Genomic DNA, 25,889 nt, shown 5'->3' with positions numbered 1-25,889 from the left:
ACATGAACAGGACCACTTTTTACCAGGAATAAAACCATCAAATACATATACCAAACGAACACCACTCTAGCTTTACACCTTGCCTCAAAACCCCAGCATACAAGACAAAAACATGGGTGGAACATACTTCTCTATTCAAGCAGCCAAACTAGGGATTTCACTACCCCCAAACATACGCTCCACAGTTACCTATCTTATCCTCAGAAGACTACTCAAGTGGCTCTGTTACTATATGATCGACATATTCAAACACAAATGTACAGCATATGCCTGTGCATTTAAACGTGTATAATTTGATTACATTTATGTATTTAGATATGTGCATCTCTTCGTACAAGTATGTGTACTACTTATGGTTCACAAATATATAGAATGGATCAATGTTAATAAAAGAGGTTATGAGAAGAGAAGAGGTAAGATTAGCAATGTCGATGTTTGATTGAAAGCATATGTAAAAGCAAAACGAACTTTAAGAATCACTAGTGGGAGGAGAAGTGGGGGGCGGCGAAGAGTGAGCTGAACATGTGGGTTATGAATTAGGCATCCTGCAGAGAGACAAGATGAGCGCTGATCCACGTGGTTTATGATTAAACTAACTTCTATCATTATTGTCAGCTTTCCTGGCAATGGAGTACTTGGTGTTTCTTTCAAACTCAAGGGAAGAGTGGTGAGTGTCCGGGGACGAAAAAACGTGTCCCATGGCCTACAATAAGATCCTTGGTTAAAAAATAAAATAAAAAAAAAAGCAGCAAAACATCTTTCGGCTTGTGACATCACCAATGACTGGAACACATATTTGTTGTAGAGATGGTTCGAGGTAATTTAGCTGCGAACGGTGGTGAGAGAGAAGAACGGAAAGAAGGAATTGAGAAAGCGAGCCAGGGCAAGAGGGAATGAGCAACCTGAAGGAAAAGGGAGTAGGGAGAGCACGCGGAAAAGAGGAGAAAAAAACTGCTTTTCACATGCAAATAAATCCATGACAAAAAGCACGAGGAAATTTCTGGGACGTGTCCTACCCTTCTCGGGAAAAGCTGGTGCAATATTGTCAAAGTGTGTAGAAAGCATTTCACACCGGATGTGCCTCATGAGCGAGTCACCCCGGCCGCAGCCCCGCCCCTCTTCAGAGATCAGTCGATGTGCTGCCTGCGGGGAGCACCGCATCTCTGAGATTACATTACCCCTGCGGTGCTCACCGCTTCCCACGTTGCAATACACAGCAGTCCTTGTGTCCCGATAATTTGCTTGCGACCCACAGCAGCAGAACAAGGCGACTCTGTGCCATCTGTTAATCATTATCCTGTTTCCGACTGAAGGTGAATCTTTTGGAACCCTTAACGGAGATTAGGGAGACATTTACAGCCCTGACAAAGAGAAACGCATTACATTTTGGACAAATGTATCAGATCGGACAGGGTTTTAGAGACATTTGGATATTTCCGTTCACGCTTGTGCCTCTGATAAATGCCAGTATAGGTTTGAGACGAATCAGTCACAGTCAGCCAGAGGAGAAATTTCTTAATAGGCCAATATTTCAGAACGGTTGATGGGGGACTGTCACTTAGTCACAGGCCAGATATTCCCACCAGGAAGACCGGTGCCTCAGAAAACCTGAAAGGGCTTTGGGGAAGTCAGTGATGTGTCAGGCAGAAACACAGAGACGTTTACAACCAGTGTTATGTCAGAGGTGCCCCCTTTTGTCACTACCCTGGTGCCTGAGGGACCACGTTATGGTACAGCTGTTGTGATTAGTAAAGCTTCATTGCGCTCTTATCCAACAGTGTCTTTGCGGTCTTCTGGCTGTGTCGGTTTTCCTCTACACATTCTTTAACAGGCAACCAGGGGCACTTGTTTGCAATGAGCAAAACCACTTCTGGCTCAAGAGTATGGCTGCCAACATGCCAGCAACCTCTGTCCAGGTGACACTCCACCAATAGGGGCTTGTCTTTACTGTTAAACCTGTCAGCCTTAGAGTGGGCTTCCCCCAAGGTTTTTGCCTACTTGTTCCCCCTTTTTGCTGTATTTTTGCTCCTGTTGGCCTTAGGACTCTGTGCACTTTGCCACTGTTACACAGTGCTAAAGATCTTCTGCTCACTCCCCTAAACATGGTTTGATTAGCACATACCTAATTGGCATAGTTAATTTACTTGTAAGTCCCTTGTAGAGTGGTATTTCACATATCCAGGTTTTGTAAATTAAATGGTACTGGTGGGCCTGTAGCACTTACTGTGTCTCCAACCTAAGTAGCACTCTAAAACTTGCCCCAGGCATGCCATTGCAGCCTGAATGCAGTGTCACACTGCCATGTCAACTTGGCATTCAAGCCCCTTTGTCAAGCCTTAAACTCCCTTTTTAATTTATATGTCACCCCTATGGTAGGCCCTAGGTAGTCGATAGGACAGAGTGCTGTGTAATTAAAAGGTAGGACATTAATTTTTACATGTCCCAGTAGTGAAAAACTCCCAAATTCGTTTTTCACTACTGTAAGGCCTACCCCTCCATAGGGTAACACTAGGGATATCTTACATTTAATAAGCTGTAAATCCTAATTGAGAGGAGGTAGGTATGTCATGTTTGGCACCTAGGGAGTTTTAATGATAAACTCTCTTTAATGGTAAAGTCAGATATTTCATTACAATTTAGAAAATGGCACTTTTAGAAAGTTGGCATTTCCTGCCCTTAGCCCTTTGTGCCTGCAGCCTGTCTTGAGTCATGTGACTGAGTACAGCTGACAGACTTTGTGAATTCTTCCCAGACAGTCCCACAATATAGGAATTTGGTGTGCCTCAATGGGTATCTGCTGGCAGGATGTGGGGAGGGGGCAAACCTGAGCGCAGGCCCACTTAAAACTGAATAGCCTGTGGTCTGCCTTCACGGAAAGGGCCTAATGACCCTGTATTGTCACTGCAGCCAGCATGGAGCCAAGGCAAGGGTCAGGTAATTATATGCACTTCAAAGAACCTTTGCAGAAGCTTTTCCCATCTTTGAGAAGAAGGGCACCAAGGTATAAAATTAAAAGCTTCAGACCCACTCTTCAGTTTGCTACTGGACCTGAAGAAGGACTCACAGGGGACTGCTTGCTGTTGTGACTTGCTGTGCACTCACTCCTCCAGACTGCTGTTTTACCTGGAAGGACTACTTCGCTGTCCTGAGCCTGCCTTAAACCCTCAGAGGTCAGCCATGCTTTTGAGCCCTGCATCTTCAGCTGTACCCAGGACTACCAGAAGTGACTCCAAGGGCTAGCTTGCTGACCTCCTGTTTAAAGCCAAAGGGACATAAAAAGGCTCCTGCCATCTTGAGCTCGAACCTGGACCCCCGCCTGATTGAGTCCTAAACCCCCAAGAGGTCTCCATCCACTCCTGGCCCATTGGTTGTGGTGCTAAAGGTGTCCAGGTGGCTAGTTTCCAAAAGTGAGGACCAAGATTTGGCCAAATGGTGCTCTAAGAACCAAGAGGAGACCGGGATCAACCTGCTCGCCTATTCCCCCATGGTGCATCACTGGTCAGATTGACTTCATTGCTTCTCCCACTACGTTCTTCTCTGCAGCAGCAAATCTGTTTAAGCCATCTTTCGCCAAAGTGGTATCTGACCTCATGGAACTGTCTTCAGCTAGAGCCTCCTGCTTTGTCCCACTGGAAAATTTTGACTTCCATTTCCACAACTAAATGTGAAGGTAAAAACTTTAACTGTGGTTTTGCTCCACAGCCATCTGACAGCTATGCTCCCTGCTCACACACTCCTGTAGCTTTGCCTTGCTGAACTTCTACCTTCTCAGATAATTTTCTCTCAAAGTTTTTCTAAGTCCAAAGGTAAGCGCTGGCCAAGCCCAATCTACTTCTTGTATCCAAGCCGCACTCCATCACCTTCAGCCTTAATGTTCGCCATTGAACAGGCCTTGTGCAACCAGAAGTCCACGGTTGGCGCATTTATATTTTAGGTACTGTTATGAACCTTAAACTTTAAAAAAACATAACTCCGGTTCTACTAATTGGAGTTTAAGCACAGGTTAATTTAGTGACTGTTTGTGGTTCACCATGCAGGGGAGTGTGGCTGTTGCTTGACCAGAACTTGTACCCCTGTCAACCAACAACCCAATTCCGTGCACTCACCCAAATCCCCACTCACATATAAAGCATTTTTCTCCAAGACTAGAGGAAGCCAGCAGTGGTGTCCTTCCTACTTGACTCACCAGACATGCGAGAAGGAGAAGAGGCTCTAGCAGGAGAAATGGAATGGCTCATTGGCTGGCAATATGGTCTCACATCTTCAAGTGCAACATATATACTAAACTTGAAAAAGAATGCAGAGCAAGAATGTGTTTGATGACAAGATGCACATAAGACTGTAGTGACACAACCCTAGCTCAGCAGCTCCTACTAAGAGGATCCACAGTGAAAAGAGCTAATCAGGCAACTGCAACACTCACATGCCATCTACTCTGACAGAATCATGTCAGCAGTCTTTGGTTTCTTGTTTCCACTTCACATCTGCTATCCTCTCACTCATTGAATGCTCTTGTCACAACTGTGTGGTGCTTCATTAACATTCCAACTTCATTTTCACATGATGACCCGCATCATGCTCCAGGGCTGAAAAAAATCATAGATCACCTTAGCACTCTCAATTGGTATCCTCTTCCAAGGGCTTCACTACTCCAATCTCTCAAATGATTATTGTTTAATATCATCAACACCAAAATCAGTATTGTTCCTAAGGGTCAATTTATTGTTGTGGATGCCCCCTATGATGAAGGCTGAAACACTCAAGAATCATTTTCTTGCTGCAGAGAAGACTGAATATGAAGTCAAGCCTGCTGCTCCACCTGGTAGTTGAAGATAAGCACACTCTTTTCAGAATTCTTCTGAGTACAGGCCCACGTCATATTATGCCACCACAACAGTGCCCTGAATATGCACTTAGAGTAATTGGTTAATCCGACTATGAACAATAGATGTCAATTCAGCCAAATGCTAGGGGTAGGAGAACTGAAGTCACACTCACACTTACACCTTACTGACATTACAGGAAGTGACATTATATGACTTTGAGGCTGAGTCGTCCCAGGAAGCAATGCCACATGACCTTAATCCTGGTGGCATCACAATAATTGTCAGCACTTAAATTCCATAATAAGTGCATGATTTATATAACAAAACAACATAGATACAAGTCTATTTTAAATTTCACCTATAGTAGGTTGCTATATTAATAGTTCCCTTAATGTATACCACAAGGGGAATATATAAATGAATCACAGCGAGAGGAAATTTATTTTAAAAACACAGTAGTAGTTGTGTACACATGTATCAATTGATACAAGCCATAAACTGAATACAAACTAAGCTATTGCCATAAATTATTCCTTATTGGCAATACATTTTGATTTATGATAATTACCCAGAGTACTGTCATTCATGCGAAGCAACGAGATGAGGTTTGTATTCAAAGCACATCATTTTTCATGTATACACAATAAAGGGACATGGCAACAACTTTTTTTTAAAAATGTGTTTTTTTGTGTGCATTTTTTGCATTTAATCCTACAAGTGTACATTGCGATGCTGCATTTATTTTACAAAACCTAAAGTGCAATGCCCGTGCTCCAGTGAAAGATGCAGAAAGTAACCGGTGCTCATCAACACATTGTTTGCCTTCTGTTCTTGCCGTAGCAGATAGTGATATTTGAAAGTGGTGTCAGTAATACGTGCCCTGTAATGACGTGGACAAGGACAGTGAGGGTTCGCCCTTGAATTATTTTTCTAAAAAGGGATCACATAATGCATTTTAAAGCATACATTTCACACAAAAAATCACTCACATTCACTTGAAGTCATTCTTGTTCTCAGTCACTCATTCTCACTCACTGGCTCACTCCTGTTCACTTACTAACCCTCAATCCCACTTATTCACATTACTACCTGTCATTCACTCACTTTCAATCACAGACATACAGGCACACACATTTAGAAACATGCTCTCACACACAAGCTGTCTCTCACACAATCACATGCTCAGCTGAAAGCATACACACAACATACGTTCAAAAGCATTTCCTTCTCGTATCTCAGCTACCAGCAAAGGGCCCACTGCAGATGCTCTTGCTACATCGTTATTACACTAATAGTGAATAGCAGACGATTATTCGTTATTAGTATAATAAAAAAAGGAAAGGGAAGAAGGATGGTGCATCCCCTCAATGATCATAAGGGCACTAATTTGCCATTTTGAGGCTAACAATCGCGGTCCAGGGGAAAACCAGTGGTCACTGCTGCAACTTCTGGCAGTCCCTAGGATATGCCTATGCTATGCACTCCTCCTCCTCGATCAGGCAAAACAGTGTGAGAATGAGTCAGTTGACAGGTTCTCTGACCGCCTCATGAAATGTGTTAGCAACTGCACACTTTATGATGTAGAAGGCGACCTCACACACAGGCATTCACTCTCCAAACTGCCACATCTCAGTCTGTGTGAATGGGGAGTATTGCTCCAGAACTGTCAGAGGAGGGGCATCATGCACATTGAGTCTGCACTTTTAAATGTGAGCATCAAGTCTGAGCCACTAGATTAACTTGGGAAACTGTTGTTTGAAAAACATACCATCTCACGCAAAAGTCATAAATCCACATGTAGACGCTGTAATATCACCACCCCACACCTGCCTAGGTGTCTTGCCAACAGTAAGAAACTGTTCAGAGTGTTCCAAAGACTGTAGATGTACTAGCACGCCTATACCATGCTTAAAAAACACATCCACCAAATTCCAAGTCTGGGTATCAGCTCTAAGGTCCTGCTAATGTTACTAGTGACATGATTGAAAACAAGAAGGAAGACACTATTCAAGATGTCTGCACAGTTGATGTCCACCACCACATGTCAGACCTAATCCAGTTGCCTGAAGACCCTCATGCATGAGGGATGGTCAGCGAAGAACCGTATTTATAATAAAAAGGGACACAGGGACAGAGTTCAGCTGTTGCACATACAAACACTTGGGCCTCATCTAAACACTCTGTGGTCAAACATGCAAACTGGATGGATGATGAATTCTGCACCCTGTTCCTGGGCATCTGGTGTTTAAAGACAAAAATACTAAACTGTACATTGATGATACTTTCCGACCAGTAGTGCTACCTAACAGTAGGGTAGGGTACAACATGAGAAGAAGAGTGGAATAGAATCCAGAAAGCTCCAAAAGGCAGACATCATTAAAAGTTTTGAATGTCCCACATCATTTGTTTCTCCAGTTGTGCTCACCTGTAAACCAAAACAGCCTGGTGATTTGTGCATATGTAAAGACATGCAGATACCCAACACTGCTGTTCACAGAGTATGCCATTTAACACGAATGGTAGTTGAAATTATTGCTGAGGTCAGTGGCTGCCAATGGTTCTCAAAGATAACCCTGAACTCAAGATACCATCTCAACTCCTTCTTGACTCAGACACTGGGTACATGAACAACTTTTCAACACTTTGGAACAATGGCACTACATCTGCTTTATGTTTGATATATCGAATGCTACTAAAGAGTTTCAGAACTGCCTAAGGGAGGTGTTATCAGGTCTACTTGATGTATAAATGCCAGCGACTACAGCCTGGTTCATGCTACCACAATCATGCGCGAAGAACAAAATACCTAGCTGCAAGCTGTGATTTACAGGCTCAAAAGGAAAGGACCAGTGCTTTAGAGAATCAAATGAGTTCCTAAAATCCAGTACTGATTTATTCTGATACCAGTTTTCAGAGGAGGGTATTGTTCCTGACCCTATAAAAGTTGAAGATGTCAAGGCCGATACCACCCTAAGGTCAATGTGGAAGTAAAGAGCTTCTTAGGTAACTAACTGAGAAAGAGTCTTCTGAAACTTGACACCCCTTGTGGGTCTGTGTTTTGACCTCAAGCCATCATCCATTTAGGAGTGGTGTGATGAACATAAACAAGTCTTCCAGGCCACTAGTGATGCATGCTCTCTCTGTGGATGCCACATTGTAGTTTGATTATCCAATCAAAGGCACTAAGCTGCTCTCTGCCACCAGTCCCATCAGCCTTGGGGCACTTCTTATACAGCTGCTGGACAGCAATTAATGGACACCTGTCTTGTATGCCAGCCATGCTCATGACTTCCGAGCAATGGTGTTTTCGCATACAAAGTTGATCACTATGCTGTGGTGATGCTGCCTTTTCATCCAATACTAATGCTGGCATTCCTTCCAGGTCCACTAGCTTCTGATGTGAAGGACCATAGCCAAGCCACCCTAAATATTGAGAATGGGACCTGCAGTTGGAGGAGTGTTTTTTTCAAAATGATACAAAAACCTTGACCCAGTATTCTGACTGACTTTCTTTGTGTGTTTGATGTACTGTACTTAGTTGCAAGGGTATGCTCAGATTTAGGTCCCATGTGCACTGTGCCAATATAACCAGGCTACACCTACGACTCATGAGCCCTAATCATGGCATCCTGATATTTGGAGCAATGCAAGAGGAACATGACAAGGCTCTTATATAAGTGTGCCAGTTACTTGCTGATGCAGGCCTCACTCTGAATGCAGCAAAGTGTGAGTTTCACAAGACCAAACTTAAATTCTTTGGGCACTATTATCTGATGGGAGAATAAATCCTAACCCAGATAAATTGCAAGCACTGCCAGCTACTTGTTCCATATAAGATGTCACTGCTGTGATCCTTCGCAGGCATGGCCAGTTATTGCTCAAGGTATGTTCGTGACTTTGCTACAGTGAGTGCCCCAGTGAGCGGCTTGACAAAACAAAATGCCTCTTTCCAGAGGTCTGCTGAATGTGATCAAAGCCTCAAGAGAATAAAACACGCAATTGAGAATGCAACCGAGATGGCCTTTTGGACCCCAAGATACATGCTGAGGTCACAGTAGATGCGAGACCGGTGGGGCTAGGGGCAATCATTGCTCAACATAATGGTCATCCTAATGCTCAGAGACACATTGTATGTTTGTAGAAGCCTGTCTGACACAGAATGTGCCTATTTTCAGCCAGAGAAGGAGAGTCTGGCTGTAGTGTGGGCCTGCAATCATTCACATGTGTTTTTGTATGGAAAACATTTCACTATCATTACAGACCACCAAGCACTGCTTACTATTTTTGGCAATCCGAAAGCCAGGGTGCCCCCTCTCATTGAATGATGGGGGTTGTGACTGCAAGAGTATGACAATGCAATTGTGCACAAGCCAGGTAAAGCTCAGAACCCTACTGATTGCTTTTCATAAGTACCACTACATCGTCATAGAGCAACATTCAAAATGGTTAAGGAGTACATTAACTACATTGTGAGGTCCAGCACACCAGCAGCCTGGCGCGTTGAACAGAGTATTGCTCCTACTAATGCCGATAAGAGCATGCTTATCCTCAAAGACATAATTTCATCTCAATTGTAGTAGAGGAGCACTCAACCTTTTTCGGCCAATGTTGAATTTCAAAAATTCCCAAATGTACAAGATGAACTGTCCTTGACCAAGGAAGTTGTTGTATTGAGAGGCTCAAGAATTGTCATACTTGAGAGTCTCAGACAGCAAGTCGTTAAAGTAGCCCATGAAGACATTTTGGCATTGTAGCCACCAAAAGAGCCCTAAGAGACTGAGTATGGTACCTGCGCTTAGACGAGCTAGTTAAGAAGGAACTAAAAGAGTGGAATCTTTGCAACTGCCTTTCCCCCAAGGTGATGCAGCATCTACTAACAATGTATTCACTTCATGCACAGGTTTGGGAAAGAGTTGCAGTTGAATTCCTCGGGCCCTCAGGAAACAGACATCATCTCATGGTGGTCACTGAGGAGTCTTCACACTTTTCTTTAGTAGAGGAGTTATCATCAATAACCTATGACAAGGTTATCGAGCAGCTGCACAACATCTTTGCAGCGTAGGGTATCCCCACCATTCTCAAATCTGACAGTGGCCCACCGTTCAACAGCAAAGAATCCAAGGAGTTTCTAGTCAGGCTAAATTTCAAGCATCAAAAGGGTACACCTCTGGGGTCCCAATCTAATGGTGTTGTGGAATGATTCATGGGTATCCTCAAAATGGTAGTTCGATGAGCATCGATGAAGGTGGTTGAATTGAACCAGGCCCTATGTCAAGTCCTTTATGCTTAATGTTCAACTCCTCTCTCCACAACTGATGAGAGTCCTGTCACCTTGCTATTTAGGAGAGCCATTGGAACTAAACTGCCACAGTAGACCGACCTTTAAATGCTAATAAGGTTCGTGTCTCCAACACTTCTCATAAGTGCAAAATGAAAACATATGCAGACTGGCATTGACAAGCTCAGGAAACAGTCTTTAATGAAGGTGACTGGGTTCTGGTCAAACAGAAACGAAAGTGAAAAACAGACACTGTTCTTGCTGTTGATCCTCTGAGGGTGGTGATGCGCAAAGGGCCATGGTGATGGTGCATCATCCTAAAAAGTCCATCACACAGGACTCATCACACTTTAAGCCCCTACCTCGACCTCGACATTCATCAGATCCCGCAATTATGAATGAGGCAATCCCACCGAACAGTCCAGATCAATCATCAGATCCGATGCCATTGGTGCACAACTAGAGTGCATCTTAACTAGCTCATACTAATATATCAAGCTGGCTGACTTATGAAGAAATGTAATGTGCTGTTGTTTATACTTTTTATTTAACAAAGGGAGAGATATAGTGCCATGAGACTGAGGGTCTCATTAGGAGTTCGGCAGACGGTTTGAACTGTCTGCCCAACTTCCGACGGGGACGATGCCCCCACACTGGTTACCTCCCCGCCGGACCCATTAAGAGTTTCCTGTTTGGCTGACGGGCAGAAACGCAGGGTGCACCAGTACCTTCGCACAGCAGACAGTGAACCTTGCGATGCTGCTGGGCAGGGGGACCCCTGCCCATGCCAAGTGCATGGGCAGGGCAGGGTCCCCCTGTGGCCCCCTGCACTTGTTCTTCACCAGCCTTTTCATGGTGGTAAAACCGCAATGGAAAGGATGACAGAGAACGAGGTCACAATCAGCAGGGCGGAATGCAGCACCGCCCTGGCTGATTGTGATCTCTGCCACTGCCAGCCCATCGGTATCATGGATCCCGGCAGTGCTGGCGGTAAGGGTCTTATTGTGGCACAGCAGCAGCAGTCCTGACCGTCTCATAATGAGGCCCTATGTGTGCTAGGACCCTTGAGATTCCAGGTGGACTCATCAGAGGAATAAGGTAACGTGCTGGGAAGTGTTAAGGAGTGGTTATTAATGGTTCTGTTGCAATCAGAGTGCAGTGTGTGATCGTATTCTAAGGAATAAAGATGTCTGCTACAGACCTCATTTGCAGGTTCCCAGGCTGGGGAGAACGCTGTAACTCACATTTTGTGGCTTTCTATTTGCTGGCTTTATTTGTTTTAGGCTGTCTAGGGTGAGTAGGGTGAGTTTTGTTCCTCCCAAAGAGTCTTCTCACACCAACTCCCCTTGTATTCTCTCACAAAAGCTCCATTCTGTAAATAGACCATTAAATCTTGTTCTTACCTTTTTATATATGATGTGCATGCAAAGACATAGGTCAAGTGTCAGGCTCTGTCTTCTGAGGGAGCTTGATGTTTACTTTTCTTTCTTAGACTTCAAAGTGAGAGCATTTATGTGACAATCTTGCTGGATATTGGTTTGTAGGAAAGGTTTTTTTTCTAGCACACAACAACATTTAAATGAACTGTGCAAATGTTTCAGAATACATCAGAACTATGAACGCACAAGTGATGCACATGTTTTTGTTAATTCTGAACTGTGTTGGAAACAAATACTTTTTTATGTGATCAAAACAAATCAACACAGTAGGTGATGCCATTTGTACACATTATTGTTCGTGCGCTGTATAGTTTTATTAGTAAAACTGAATGTCTGTGCAAATAGAAATGCCACTCTATGATACACCACTGCACTCTTCACCAGTGCACTCTACACCACTTCTGTCTGAGCAACTCCAATCTACTCTGCACAACTCCACTCTACTCCACTCTGCAACACTGCACTCTATGCCACTGCAATCTATGCTGATACACTCTACGCCAAAGCACTTTACTTTATAACACTGCACTCTATGTACTTGCACTCTACGTCAATCCATTGTACACCTCTCTAATCTACTGTTCACCACTGCACTCTATGCCACTGCACTCTACACCACTGTACTCTTCACCATTACACTCTACGTCAGCCTACGCCACTGCACTCTACCCTGCACCACTCTACTCTGTCCCACTTCACTCTATTCTGAAACAATATACTCTACACCACTGCACTCTATGCCACTCTCCCCCACTCTGAGCCACTGCACTCTATACCACTGCTCTCTACACCACTCTATTGTAAACCACTGCACTCTACACCACTGCACTCTACACAACTGCATTCTGTCACCACACCCTATGCCAGTCTATTTTACATTCCTGTATTCTACTACACTCTATGCCAGTGCACTCTACACAACTGCGCTCTACAACACTCTATTCTGCAACACTACACTCTCTGCCACTGCATTCCACGTCACTCTACTCTACAATACTGTACTCTATCCCAAGGCACTCTATGTCACTCTACTCTGCATCACTGCATTCTATGCCTCTGCACTCTGCATCACTTAACTCTAAGCTAGTCCGAACCTCTCTTCACCACTGCACCCTCTTCACTTTATGCCACTCTACTCCTCACCACTGCACTCTATGTCACTGCACTCTATTCCACTCTCCTCTGCACCACTTCAGTCTACTATGCGCTACTCTAATCTATGCCACTGCATTCTATGATGCTGCATTGTACACCACTGAATTCTATACCACTGCACTCTGTACCACTGTGCTCTACCTCACTATGCTCTGCAACACTCTATTCTAATGCACTCTACACTAGTTCACTCTTCTCTTCGCCACTCCACGCCACTGCACTCTTCACTATACCACTGCACTCTACTCTACGCCACTGCACTCTACTTTGCACCAATGTCCTAAATGCCACAGCACTCTGCACCACACTACTCAACTCCACTCTACTCTATGCCACTGCACTCTACACCAATCTAGACCACTACACTCTAAAACACTACTTAGCAACACTGCACTCTAATCCACTAAACTGTATGCCACTCTACTCTATTGCATTTGATGCCAATGCACTATAAACCACTGAACTCTATGCCATTCTACTCTGCATCACTCATTCTACGCCACTGCACTTTGCAGCACTCCACTATATACCTCTGCACTTTGTACCACTCCACTTACGGCACACTATTTCTACTTTGCAACACTTTACACCACTCTACTCTGCACCACTATATGCCACTGCACTCAGTGCTATTATACTCTGCATCATTGCACTCCACACCACTGTGCTCTATGTCCCTTTACTCTACTCTGCACCCCTCCACTCTGCACCACTGCACTCTATTATGCAACATTCTCTCTGAATTCTATGCCACTGCACTCTACACTAGTCGACTCCACTCTGCTGTACACCACTCTATGCGACTCCACTCTGTGCCACTCCAATACGTGACACTATGCTGCTTCACTCTACAGCATTCATGTAATTGCAAGAAGATGAGTGAATGATGGAATGCATGCAGTTTAGAGAGGGGCTCTAGAGAATCCACCCAACAGGTTAAGAGTAGCTCTCCAGGGCATGCGCTGGGTACAGTCAGTCCTGGTGGATGCTTTATGTCAACCACTGGAGTGACAAGTGAGCAACCATAGGCTTACAAGTGATATAGCTAGCTATGATCAGTTTTTTCAAGCATTCATTCAGGGGCATGAGGAATTACCTACTTGTTTGCAAAAGCAGTCATAGTAAATACTCTTTATAGACTACAAGGGCCTTAATTTCTTCAAAATGTTCCTTGCTGCAAACATAGAAGGCCCTGGATCCTGTGGCCTTGTTGCCTGCTCTCGACCTTGCCACAAGGCTGCAGCTGTTACCTGGAACTCCAATACAGCTCCCATTGCTAGGGAGTGTAGCATTCCTCCCCTTGGTAGAAGCTCCGCACCCAAAAACACCTGTACCATGCCATTCCACACTACCACTGCCATGCAATTACAAGTTAAACTCCACCGTATATGGATTAACTGTGCAGATCTGGATTTACCTGCCATACTTTGGATATCATTCCCAATCCCTTGGGGTTTAACACTCGCTAGGTCTTGGGTGTGAAGGGTTGGAGAGGAAAGGGCAGGTTATTGCGTGCAGGGTGCATGCTTCCCTGTGCATTGGGAGGGGCGGGATGTCCTGCAGCCCATTCCCAAGGTAATTTTACTGACCAGGTTTTCTAGCTGGTAAATTCGGGTCTTGTGTTCCCTTACCTAGAAAATTCTACAGTTCGCTAAGTAAGTCCCGAATCTTTGGCTCACCAATAACTGAGCAGCGCTTGGGTGTAAGTAGGGGCTGTGGGGAGGAGCTAACAGCAGAGAACCTGTGTGCTTGAAACTGCCCTTCTGCCTCTGAATGTCATTGGCTGATGAGAAAGAAGGCTCTGGCCTGCACATTTTACCTTTCTGCCACCACAACCCCCCCCACTCACCCCAACCTCTGTAATATGCAAGACAGACACAAGGGGATAACGGCTTTAGGGGACATGGACAGACCCTTTTCAAATAAGGTGACCGCCCTTAAACTACTTTCCCAGTGTAAACCCGTATCCTCCCACTGTACCCTGGCTTTTCCACGAAGATGCCCCTCTGTGTCCCAGAGCTATTTTGTATTTTCAGTTTTTGCTCGATCACATCAGCTGGAAGACAGTTCCAAGCAGTCACGACAATTTCTGCGAATACCAGCCTTTCAAACCGAGAAGCTCTCTTCACTGCGCAGAGACTCAGCGGTAAGCATTGACAAAACATGTTATTAGCTACTCTGCTTGCAAGCATACATTAAAATGTCTTCATTAATTATAAAGTGCGTATCTTTGCTGCAACACTGACTATTTCTTCACTTCCACTGTACAAAGAGGGTATCTGCTCATAATATCGAAGTGGCTGCTCCGTGGCCCTGGTAGAGATTTATTTTTTTTAAATATTTTTAGTCGAACACGACTTTATTTTGCATTGTTAAACGATAAATGAGCAGGAGCAAGTGATTTAAGCTTGAAAATTATTACGACATACACGATTGGAAATCGTACCTTAATATGTTATTTGTTGTTGCGAGATAAATGTTATCCTCTCCTAATGTAAGTGATAGGGAAGGCGGGTAGTGACTTGAGGCACAGAGCAGAGGGCAACCGGTTATTACCACGGATTACTTAAGAAGCCTGCTCATGCAGGTGTACTGCCATTTGTACATCATTTGTAATAACAGTATGAGTGTGCACGAGGCAGTAAAATAAATAAACCAGGAATTCCCAGGGATTGAGCATTAGAGGCGCGGTTCCCTTATTCGTTCATCGGGGGAGCTGTTGGTGTTTGTTTTCTCTACAAAGATGCCGCTCTCGGTAGCAGATCCAGTTTCAGCCCATCACCTCTCTGCCGTGAGAAATATATTTGTTTTGGTTTCCAAGCCATACTCACAGCTTTGTTTCTAATAAATACTGGGTATTTTAGCCAGATCCAATTGCAGAACCTCCTTAGCTCCAAGCCGTGAAGAAGGTATGTGTGAGCACATTTATATCCACTTTAAATAATCTAATACTTTTCAACTCACCCTCGTATGGATTGACTTGCAGTCACTTAAAAGCCAGAGTTTGACTTTGTGCTACTTGTCTGCAGTCCACTTTATTCCTTCCTATATAACAAACATTGGCAAAGCCAATAGGTCTTGCCTGTGTAAGAGCTACTGGGTATGTCAATGTGTTCTAGCCACATTGTAAACCAGCATAGCTGCTGTTCAGCATGTCCAAAAGTTAGTGGTGTAGAGGAGAGTGACACAGAGTGGAGTGTTGTAGAGTGGAGCGTTGTAGTCTGTAGTAGATTGTCTTAGAGTCGTGGGGTAGACTGGAGTTCAGTGGAATGGAGTAGAGCGTCATAGCTTGGAGTAACATGGAGTGGAGTGTCATAGAGTTGAGTGTCATGAAGTAGAGTGGCAATAAGTGGAGTGGCATAGGGTGGTGTGGCACAGAGTAGAGCTGAGTTGAGTAGAGTAGAATGGCATGGATTTGCCTAGAGTGATGTAGACTGGAGTGACGTGGCATAGAGTGTTGTAGAGTGGCGTGGCATAGAGTGTCTTAGAGTGGAGTGTCGTGGAGTGTCATCAATTGGAGTGTTCTAGTGTTATGTAGAATATAGTAGAGTGGAGTGTCATAGATTGGAGTGTTCTAGTGTGTTGTAGAATATAGGAGAGTGGAGGTGTCATAGAGTGGCGTGGCATAGCCTGGAGTGGCATAGAGTGGAATGGAGTAGAGTGGCATAGAGTGTAGTTGAGTTGAGTGGTGTGGAGTGGCGTAGTGTGGAGTGACAAAGCGTGGAGTGTGGTGGCATAGAGTGGAGTGTTGTAGAGTGTCATAGAGTAGAGTACCATAGAGTAGAACATTGAGTGGAGTGGCAATGAGTGAGGTGAAGTAGAGTGGCATAGAGAGGAGTGGAATATAGTAGAGTGCAGTAGAGTAGAGTGGCGTAGAGTAGAGCAGGGTAGCATAGAGTGGTGTACCTTGGAGTCGCATGGCATAGAGTGGCGAAGAGTGGAGTGGTTTAGAGCATCATAGAGTGTCGTAGAGTGGCATAGAGTGGAGTAGTGTCATAGATGGAGTACACATGGTGTGGCAGACAGCACATTTTCAATTGAAATGACTACTGCATTTTCACAGACATACAGTTTTACTGATATAATTATGCAGCACACAAATGATAATGTGTGAGAATGGCATCACCTAGTGATTTGATTTGTTTTGATCAAATTAAATTATTTGTTACCACCACACTCCACGAGTACAAAAAATTGTGCTTTCTTAATTCATTCTATTCTGAAATATTTCCACAGTTCATTTACAGACCTTTATATTTTTTTGTGTGCTAAAAAAAAATATTTCCTTTCACACCCTCAGATTGTCACATAAATCTTCTCATTTTAAAGTCGGAGAAAAAAGTAAATAAAAAGTTCCCTCATAAGAAAATGCCTGACGTTTGTCCTCTCTCTTTAATTGAACAGCAAATTTGACAAGATATGAACAAAATGTAAATTTAAAGGTCTGTTCACAGAAAGTGAGCACTCATGGAAGTATGCAAGGAGCGAGTCAGAGAGGTAGTAAACAGGCTATGCTTCACAGAAGGGGCAAAGGCGTGCTGGACGGCCTACAATAAATTAAACCAGCAGGCATGGCCACATGAGTTGTGTGTCACCAGCATAGGAGAGGACAATTATGTTATGAGATTGGAGGATGATGGCTAGTGAGATCATATATGCATGAAGAGGGTCGGGCTCAGGGAGGAACCTTGCCAAATGCTGCAAAAGAGGTCACAGGCATCCGAGGTGTAAAGTGCCAGGCTGAATGACTAAGGCCTTCCGGTCAGAAAGGAGCAGATCCATTGGAATGCACCACCTTGGATTCCGGTATCGTCTCAGCTTTGCATGAGAATAGAGAGGGAGACTGTGTCAAATGCTGAAGAGAGGTTCAGGAGGATAAGGGCCACCGTGCCTCCTCTGTCTAGAGTCAGCAGATGTTATCCGTGGCGGTGATGAGGGTAGTTTCCGTGGTATTGAGGAGTTGGTTGTTGTTGAGGTATTCAGCAAGGCATCTGTTGATGATTTTCTCTGAGACTTTGGTTGAGAATGGTAGTAGGGATATTGGCTTCTAGTTATCGAGCATTGAAGGGTCCATTGGGGGTTTCTTCAGCAGTGGAAGGACAGTTGCACGTTTCTACATATCTGGGAAGGTCGCAAGAGAGGTGGAGGCATTCAGAATGTTTGAGCATGGCACTCATAGTTTGCAGTTCCCTGTGGTAGGCATGGCGGGGTCTGATGGGGCCCCTGAGTGGATGGACTTCATGGTAGCAGCAGCTTTATCTGGGAAGATGAAGGGCTAAGTGGTTAGCATTAGTTCTTTTGATAAGATCGGGAGGCAACTGGCTAGGCCTTTTGTGTCAGGTTGCGGGTTGAAGTTTCTGTATATGTCAGTAGTTTTGTTGATGAAGAATTGAAAGAGATTGTTGCTGAGGTCCTGCAAAGGGATCATCGAGTTGGAGGTGGATGCTGGTGAGGTGAAATCCTTCTCAATAGCGAAGATTTATTTGCTTCTGATGGTGCTGGCATCAATGCGTTTCACCAGAGCGGCGCATTTTGTGGTCTTGATCATTTGGACTGAGGTATCCACCCGAGTTGCAGAAGTCTCTGCACCATAGGTACATGTTACATTAGTAAATGCGAGAGGAACTTGGGGGAGTGGCTATAAAATAGATGATAAATACTACTAAAAAGAAAGGATTAGCCAGGGTAAAGAGGGAGTAAAGGAGGGGTAAGGAGTTTAGGGAGGGACATCCAAATGAAAACACCCACCCACAGATAGTAATTCCATTGTTATTCACAAACTGCATTACGCCTAAAAGTACCCAGAACAGTGATCAAATAATTAAATAAATAATGGCAGCATGGGCTTGAAATTAAAGTCCATAAAAAAAGTTAAATAAATACAATTATTTTGAATTTGAACAGACATTTACTGAAAATACCAAAGGTTACAAGGACGTTATAGTTAGGTTCATGTTTTACATACACAAAACCATAGAAATTCAGCAGTTATAGTTATGTTGAGAAACTAAAACTCATGGCCTAAAGTTACTTCTGAATTTCTGTAGTTTTGTGTGTGTAAAACGTGAACCTAACTAACTTAAAGTGATATGTAATTACCATACGTTAATCCAACCATCGCCTTGGGCTGTGTGCGGCGGGAGCTGGCTGGAGGCCAGGCCTGTAGCCAGGCTCTGCAGCCAACCCCCTGCCTGTAGCCAATTCCACACTGTGCACAGCCTTTGGCTGGGGTTTGGTGTGCGAATGGGTGTATTTTATTTTATTGTGCTTCAGATCCACGGTTCCATTGTGAAGTTAAAATGGGGGCCACACTGAGCACCGCAGTGGATCTGTGGATCCTCTCATAGAGCTAAAAACATGTGGAGAATTTCTTGCTCATGAGGGGATCCTTGGAGACCCCACCATCTGTCCTATGGGGCTAGGGTACCTATATCCTAATCCTTTACATAATTTTTCACTTTTGTCACCCCCCCACTCCAGGCCAAATGAGAAGCAAAATAGTGACCAAAACTTTTCTCTCAGGTTGCGGCCAACCAATCAAGGCCTTGCTTTTGGCTCAGGATCAGCAGATCCCGCATGGATGGATCCTCGGAGGATGCACATCCTGAGATATACATTAATAACCCCTAAACTACTGAACAGATTTACACTAAATTACAAAAAGTCCTCTTTCTCGACCAAGAACTATCTGGTATCACTTCGTTCAGCAGTTTGGGCTGCAGTGTTTTGAGATCCCCCACCTCCCCCCCTTTTGCTCAGCTCTAGCTTGACAAATCACCCTGAAACTTTCAAGACAGCAGCTGAAGTGAGTGGCAATCTAGTTTTGGAAATCTTGTGAAGGTTAGTCAAACAGCGCCACAGTTATAGGCAAAACAAAAAATGCCAGTTCTATTCCCAGTAGGTTATATATATATATATATATATATATATATATATATATATATATATATATATATACACACACACACACATATATATATATATGTATATATATATACATATATATATATGTATATATATACATATATATATATAGATGATGGGCCCTTGAGAGCGTAAATCATCAACCCCACTTAATTTTTGGGCTACACAGAATCTTTGTCAAAGATTTTTTCAGAAATAATTGCAGGGACTTGTTCCAGCGATGGAGCACCGGCCTGCAGGTGCACATGTCTGCGATGCTGCAAGAAACATATATATAGAGAGAGAAGGAGAGATGGAGAGAGACAGGGAGTTATATTTAAGTGCTAACGGTTCTATTCAATTTGCATTTTTTAATTAAATATAAAAAAAAATGTTTGAAAATAGTTAAAAGAGTTACACTTCTAATCAAAAACAAAAACAATATTTAAATAAAATAGGATTTAATAAAAATGACTAAATACTTAAACATGAAAAATGCTAATATGGGGTTTAAAAAATATATTTTAAATAAAAACTATAAATTGAATAAATATTTTTATTTATTTATTTACCTATTTAAGAACATTTAATTTGGTGAGTACAGTAAGGAACAAGAGAGGGAAGACAGGGTTCAAGTAGGGTGAGCAAGGTCCAATAGAGCAGGCTGCAAGGGGGAGGACAGGGTAGAAGGATGACTACATCACGGAAGACGTAAAAGCTTCCTGGCCGGCACACAGTAGGTACAAAAGATGCATCTGCAGTGGATGATTCTTTCCAATAGTCAGAGATCAGCAGTGCCACACTGGGCAGGTATAGCAGACTCAGCAGTGGCGCAAGCCACACATATACAATGTATTGCTTTGTATTGTAATTACACCTATATAAAGCTTTGTACCCCTGAAAAGGCATTAAGGTGCTTTATTCCGGGCAGATTCCAAGGTTAATGGTTAGTCTAGAGGTTATTGTTGGATTATACTCTGAAGAAAATCATTTCATGGGATTCCTCCAGTTTATTTGTGGTGGAATAAATAAATACTATTTAGGCATGATCATTAGTTTTGGGGGATAGAGGGTTGTGAGTCCATGCAGCTGGCTGATGGAACTGATAGATGAGCAAGAGGAGATTAGATATTGTTGGAGTGCAGGTGTTTGAATTTCAAAGTAGGCGAGGTGGTGGTCTTTGAAATGAGGTCTGGGCAATTATCAGAAATACCATAATAGAGATTATGACAAACATGCCTTTGAGGTAGAGTCTGCTGTTTTCAGAGACAGGAGACATTCAGAGGATGGGAAGGAAGGAGAGGGTCACTCACAAGAAAAAATGGAGGCAACAATCAGAAGTTTTAAGTTATGGTCAGGTTTACATGCAGCGTTTTGGGAAGATAGAGAAGGCTTTTTGTGATAGCATGCAAACTGAGAATGCAAAACAGTAGGCAGAATCCTTATTTGCTCGTGAGATAGTGCTAGGTTAGGTACTTTTAGAAGGCACTAGAATCAGGTAAGCATGCTGTCCACTGCTAGCCTGCTGATGGACCACAGCTTCAGCATCTACAGCTGATGTGTTCAGCGGTTGGAAGGATAGTACTGGCTGGACTTATATGTAGGGAAATCGCAAGTGCTTTAGGCTGGGCAGTAACCTCATGATCATACGAAGGAAAGAGAATATATGGGGTGAATAATGCTTTGATCAAAAAGTACTACCTGCAAAGGTTGGAGATAATGTCTTCTGGTTTCACCTTTAAAGTCCGGCTGTCAGTATTAAATACAATAGCTAAGTGGGGTTAATTTTGGTGCTGTCTGTGGTTAGCATGGGCCTAGATGGTTGGGAATACAGATTTCCACAGGGTGGAAGCATTTTGCCTGCATTCCTGTGGCTGGAGAAAGGGGACCTAGACACCTATGAGAGGGGAGAGGAGACGGGGCGCCTTCATATATTTTATGAGGGTTTTGGGTTGCGAAGAGATGCTGATTAGTCTTTCTGAACACTGGCATTTGGCAAATGAGAAGGGTAAATTGTGGGACAATGCTTGCCTTTTGTCTTTCCCGGAATACAGCTTCAGAAATCCCACACCGTCTGTTGCTCTGTTGTGAATGCTCGCTTCTGTAAAGGTGTCTATCTTGGGTGCATGCAATCATCCGTTTTTGAACTGCATTAGGTTCCTCGAGACCCCACTTTCATTTCTGTTTTGTTGTACATGGTAGTTGTGGAAGCTCTTTTACTCTCTAAGACCACATTCTTCATTGAGATCTTTGAACCATTTGTTTGTCCTGCATAAAGGATGGACCCCACCATTATGCATCTCTGCTGCAGCCAGTTTATGAACTCTCCTTTTGCCAGACCAGGGGTGAAGTTCATCTTGTAGCATACAAATGTAAATGTGAATGTGGACGGAATGAAGTGCATTTCCTTGCCGTCGTTACTTTGTCCCAGTTATTGACGAGGAATATAAGCTCCATCTTCTGTGCTTTTTTAACAACTACTGAACACACACATTTAATTATGAGTTATCACATAACCTATACAGCACCAGAGTTTTCTGTTTTTTTCTCGCCTCATTCCACCAAGAATCTAAGCTGGGCTGCGTGATAGTTGTATATTAAGCATGAGACTGCCAGTTGATCATTATCAATTGGTAAATAGATTATAGCATGTTTTATTATAGCCTTCCTTCCTGCCCAAATTTAATCATTTAACAGCAATCAGGAGTGCTTTATTAAGATTTGTGTAATAGGGAGACACGTGAACTGACATGCTCACTTAGTGCACTCAGTGACTCCACTCCCCTTGCCCTCTCTCTCCTCCCATGGCCCAGCCCCGCCCCTCCCTGCACTTGCTGGCTGAGCCAGCAGCTGAAAAATAAAACAATAGTATAATATCGTTTTATTTTCAGCCAGAGGGGCGACGCTCCTTCGCCATTGCAAAGGAGCTGCTCCTGAGTAACAAAACCTACACTGTGTCAAAACTCCCCCTTAACAGCTGAACACTCACCTGCACTTTGGAAAGTCAAGATAGATGAACTACTTGAACTACAGCAATGGGTGTTATTAACTTGACCTGATCACCTCGTCAACCCTAATCCAACCCCAACCTTTCCACGCCTGGCCTTCAGTTCCTGTTTGTTCAAACATTCAAATAGTTGAATCTATAGCTAGGCTCTCCCACTGCCACCACTTTTGAGGTGCTGGATGACTTAATTTTTCCTACCCAATATCTCCGCTTTGTTGGGCTTTGAGAAAGGATACAACAAACATGCTAAATCTCCAATGACTGATATTTTCTTTCAGATCTAACAGTTTCTGCGTTGCTTCCAGAGATGCCAAACAGTGCTGCTTTCCTTCCCACGCAAAGATCAATTTGAAGGGATAGCCCCATTTGTAGGCTGTTTCCTCCTGTCTTGGAAAGTTTCTGACCTGGCAGAAATAATTTGTTTTGACTAGGGTAACCACTGATAAATCTTGATCGATTTGGATCTTGTCTCCATTGTAGTATAGTGGACCTTCCCACTGGCTTTCTTCATGACTTGCTCTTTGTCCCTGTAGAAGTGCACCCTCATCACCACATCTGGGACTATAGTGCTCCCCTGCCTCTGTGGGGCTACCCTGTGCACTCTGACAATGTCTGGTGGCTGAGAATCTGTGTCTTCATGGATTGCTATAAAGAGGCCTCTGACATAGTCAATGATGTGCCGTAAGTGGTTTTCAAGGTCCTTGCATTTTCCTTGTAGGATTATATGCTGTTCTTCTAGCACCAGCAGACATGCTGTCAAGGTTTCAGTGTCTGCAGCCTTCTCATCTACAGCTCTCTCCAAGGAGTCCACCCTGCAACCCTTATCCACGACATCCCTGTGGACTTCTTTATGGTCCTGTTTTAGTTTCTCTTTAAAACCAAGAATGTCTCCCTCGAGGTCATTGTAAGCCCTTGTAAGGAAGCTGCTGGTAACTCTTTCCTCCTCTAAATGCAAGTCATGTCCAGTTTGGACGCTAACTTCACCTTTGGGTCCACTTGATTTCTTCCTAGGTTGCTGTAGCATGAATGTTATGGACATTTCTACCCCTCCTTCACCCCTGCCATTTCAAGGAAGCTGCTGTCAAGCCTGTTAATGTCTGTGGGCCTCATCCATGTTCTATCTTTCTGAGTGTGCCTGTTCGGAGGACTGTTCTCAGGTCTAGTCTCTTGCTAGGTATGTGGAGTTTGTGCAGCTTTCCACAAACTTCACTCTCTGATTCAGCCGGGTGCAATACGCTTCATCCTTTCTAATCTGCAGTTTATGGACAGGCGCTTTACTGTTGCAGTCGGTGCTCCTGCGGTTGGTCAGTCCGAGGTCACAGGTGTGACACCAGCCTTCTTGCTTCTGTCAATTCTCATGTAGAGTAGGTTCTGCTTTCTTCTATGCTAAAGTCTCTCTTGATCCAGAGGCCTCCACTACATGGCCTCCTTTGCATCCCCCGGTGCTCACCGCACACACCACCAGCATCCACAAACCCCCTCAGGAGGCTAGGAGGTGCCACATCTGGGCCATGCTGTGGATCTTGTCATTCAGTGCAAGCCCCTCCACCTCTCCGCACACTCGTCGAGTGGCAGTGATGGCCGCCAGGGAATCATCCAGCACAGAGAGAGCAGTGTCCTCTCTTTACTTGGGACCCCCTTCTTAGCAGGCCCCTAGAAGTCACCACCGAGCACCAACAGCACTAGTATGGGGGTTGCTGCTTACCATCCAGCCATCATTTTGCAACTGTGATCTGTAGGTTGCAGTCAGCAATATGAACAAAGTTAAGTTCTAAGAGCTCTTAGGGGGTCCTGGTCGCTCACCAGGCTCTGCTGGCCCTTTTCTGTGATGAGGAGCCCCTCCTATTAGAGGCAGGTGCAGGATGGCTAGTGTAACCCAGGTGGTGGGTGGAATCTCTCCACTCCCTATCCACATTATTCCTCTATGATGATATTTTTTAAATAGTAAACACAATTGCCACAAATAGAAGGAATTTCCAATCAAAAAATCAAACAGGGTGGCAAATAAAGCCCATCACAACAAACATGTTGTTTTTGCCTTGGCTTTAAACTTCTTTTACAGCCCAGTCGACGAGTTGTGGCTGGTATCGGGACAAAGTGGTAGGGTGGTGGCACAAAACAATAACAAAAAGAAACGTACCTACTGCATCGCCGCAATGGCTCTTCAGGCTACACTGTCCACTGTGGACACAGGCTCCCAGCCTGCCTTGAAGCCAATCCTAATGCTGCTCTCATGCTGCCAGCAATAGGATTGGCCTGAGTGCACTGGATTTGCACACCCAGATAGACTCAGAGTCTGTGCCTGCTGTCTCCAACCCGGCAACACAGACCGGGTTGGAGACAGCTCAGTGCGCATGACTGTGACGGCCGGCAAACCCACATGCACACTCACAGCAGCACCACTCTTCCTCCCTGCCTGCCATTCCCCAAGGCCCGGCCCCCTAGAAAAATAAAATGATAATAAACATGGTTCATTCCAGAGTCCACTAGCACAAACCTCTCTTTTTAAAAAAATAAAAAGTGCTTTTGCTTTAGATTTAAAAGAGCACTTTTGCTCTTCTTTTATTAAATGTACTGATCCATCTCAAATCACTAAATTAAAAAAAAAGTTCTTTTGTGATTGCCTTGCGCAAACATGTTAAATACATGCACGTGCCTACAAAATGTCTCAGCAATCACATCACTGCGTCTCGTTTTTAGCTATGAATCACAGCACTCGCAATGCTGTATAGCATGGTTAAAAAACATTGGCAAAGCCAATAGGTCTGATATGTGAGCCCTATTGGCTTTACCAATGCTTGTAGGAAGGGTAGTGTTAGCTGCATCATGATAGAGAAGAAAAACCTCTTTGAAGAGGCTTCTTTTCAATTTTTAATTGAAGGCTATCAGATTTTATTGGAATTTTAGATGACAGTGCAGTCTATTCCAGAGCTTTGTTCTAACTACACAATGGACCACCATGTGACTTTAATCTGACAAATTAAAAAAAATCCTAGCTAACAAGAAGGAAAGTTTCAATTCTATTAAGGATACAGAGGCGAGTATTATGCTACTTATTTCTTCGTTTTATTAATAGCAGCCAAGCACAAGTACAACACCAAGGGAAAGAAGTTGTAGAAACAGCAATAAACAACCAAACAGTCACTGGATCTTTATAGTCCTATGCCTTTGTTGCCACCTCCTCTTTCTTCCTGAGTGCAGACAAGAGAGTCATCCTTAATCTTGCTTTGGCCCATCAGACCCTATAAGAAGATGACCAAAATGTATGAAACTGGAAACCA

This window comes from Pleurodeles waltl, chromosome 7 (assembly GCF_031143425.1).
Source record: "Pleurodeles waltl isolate 20211129_DDA chromosome 7, aPleWal1.hap1.20221129, whole genome shotgun sequence".
NCBI classification, from domain to species: domain Eukaryota; kingdom Metazoa; phylum Chordata; class Amphibia; order Caudata; family Salamandridae; genus Pleurodeles; species Pleurodeles waltl.
This window is presented reverse-complemented; position numbering follows the sequence as displayed.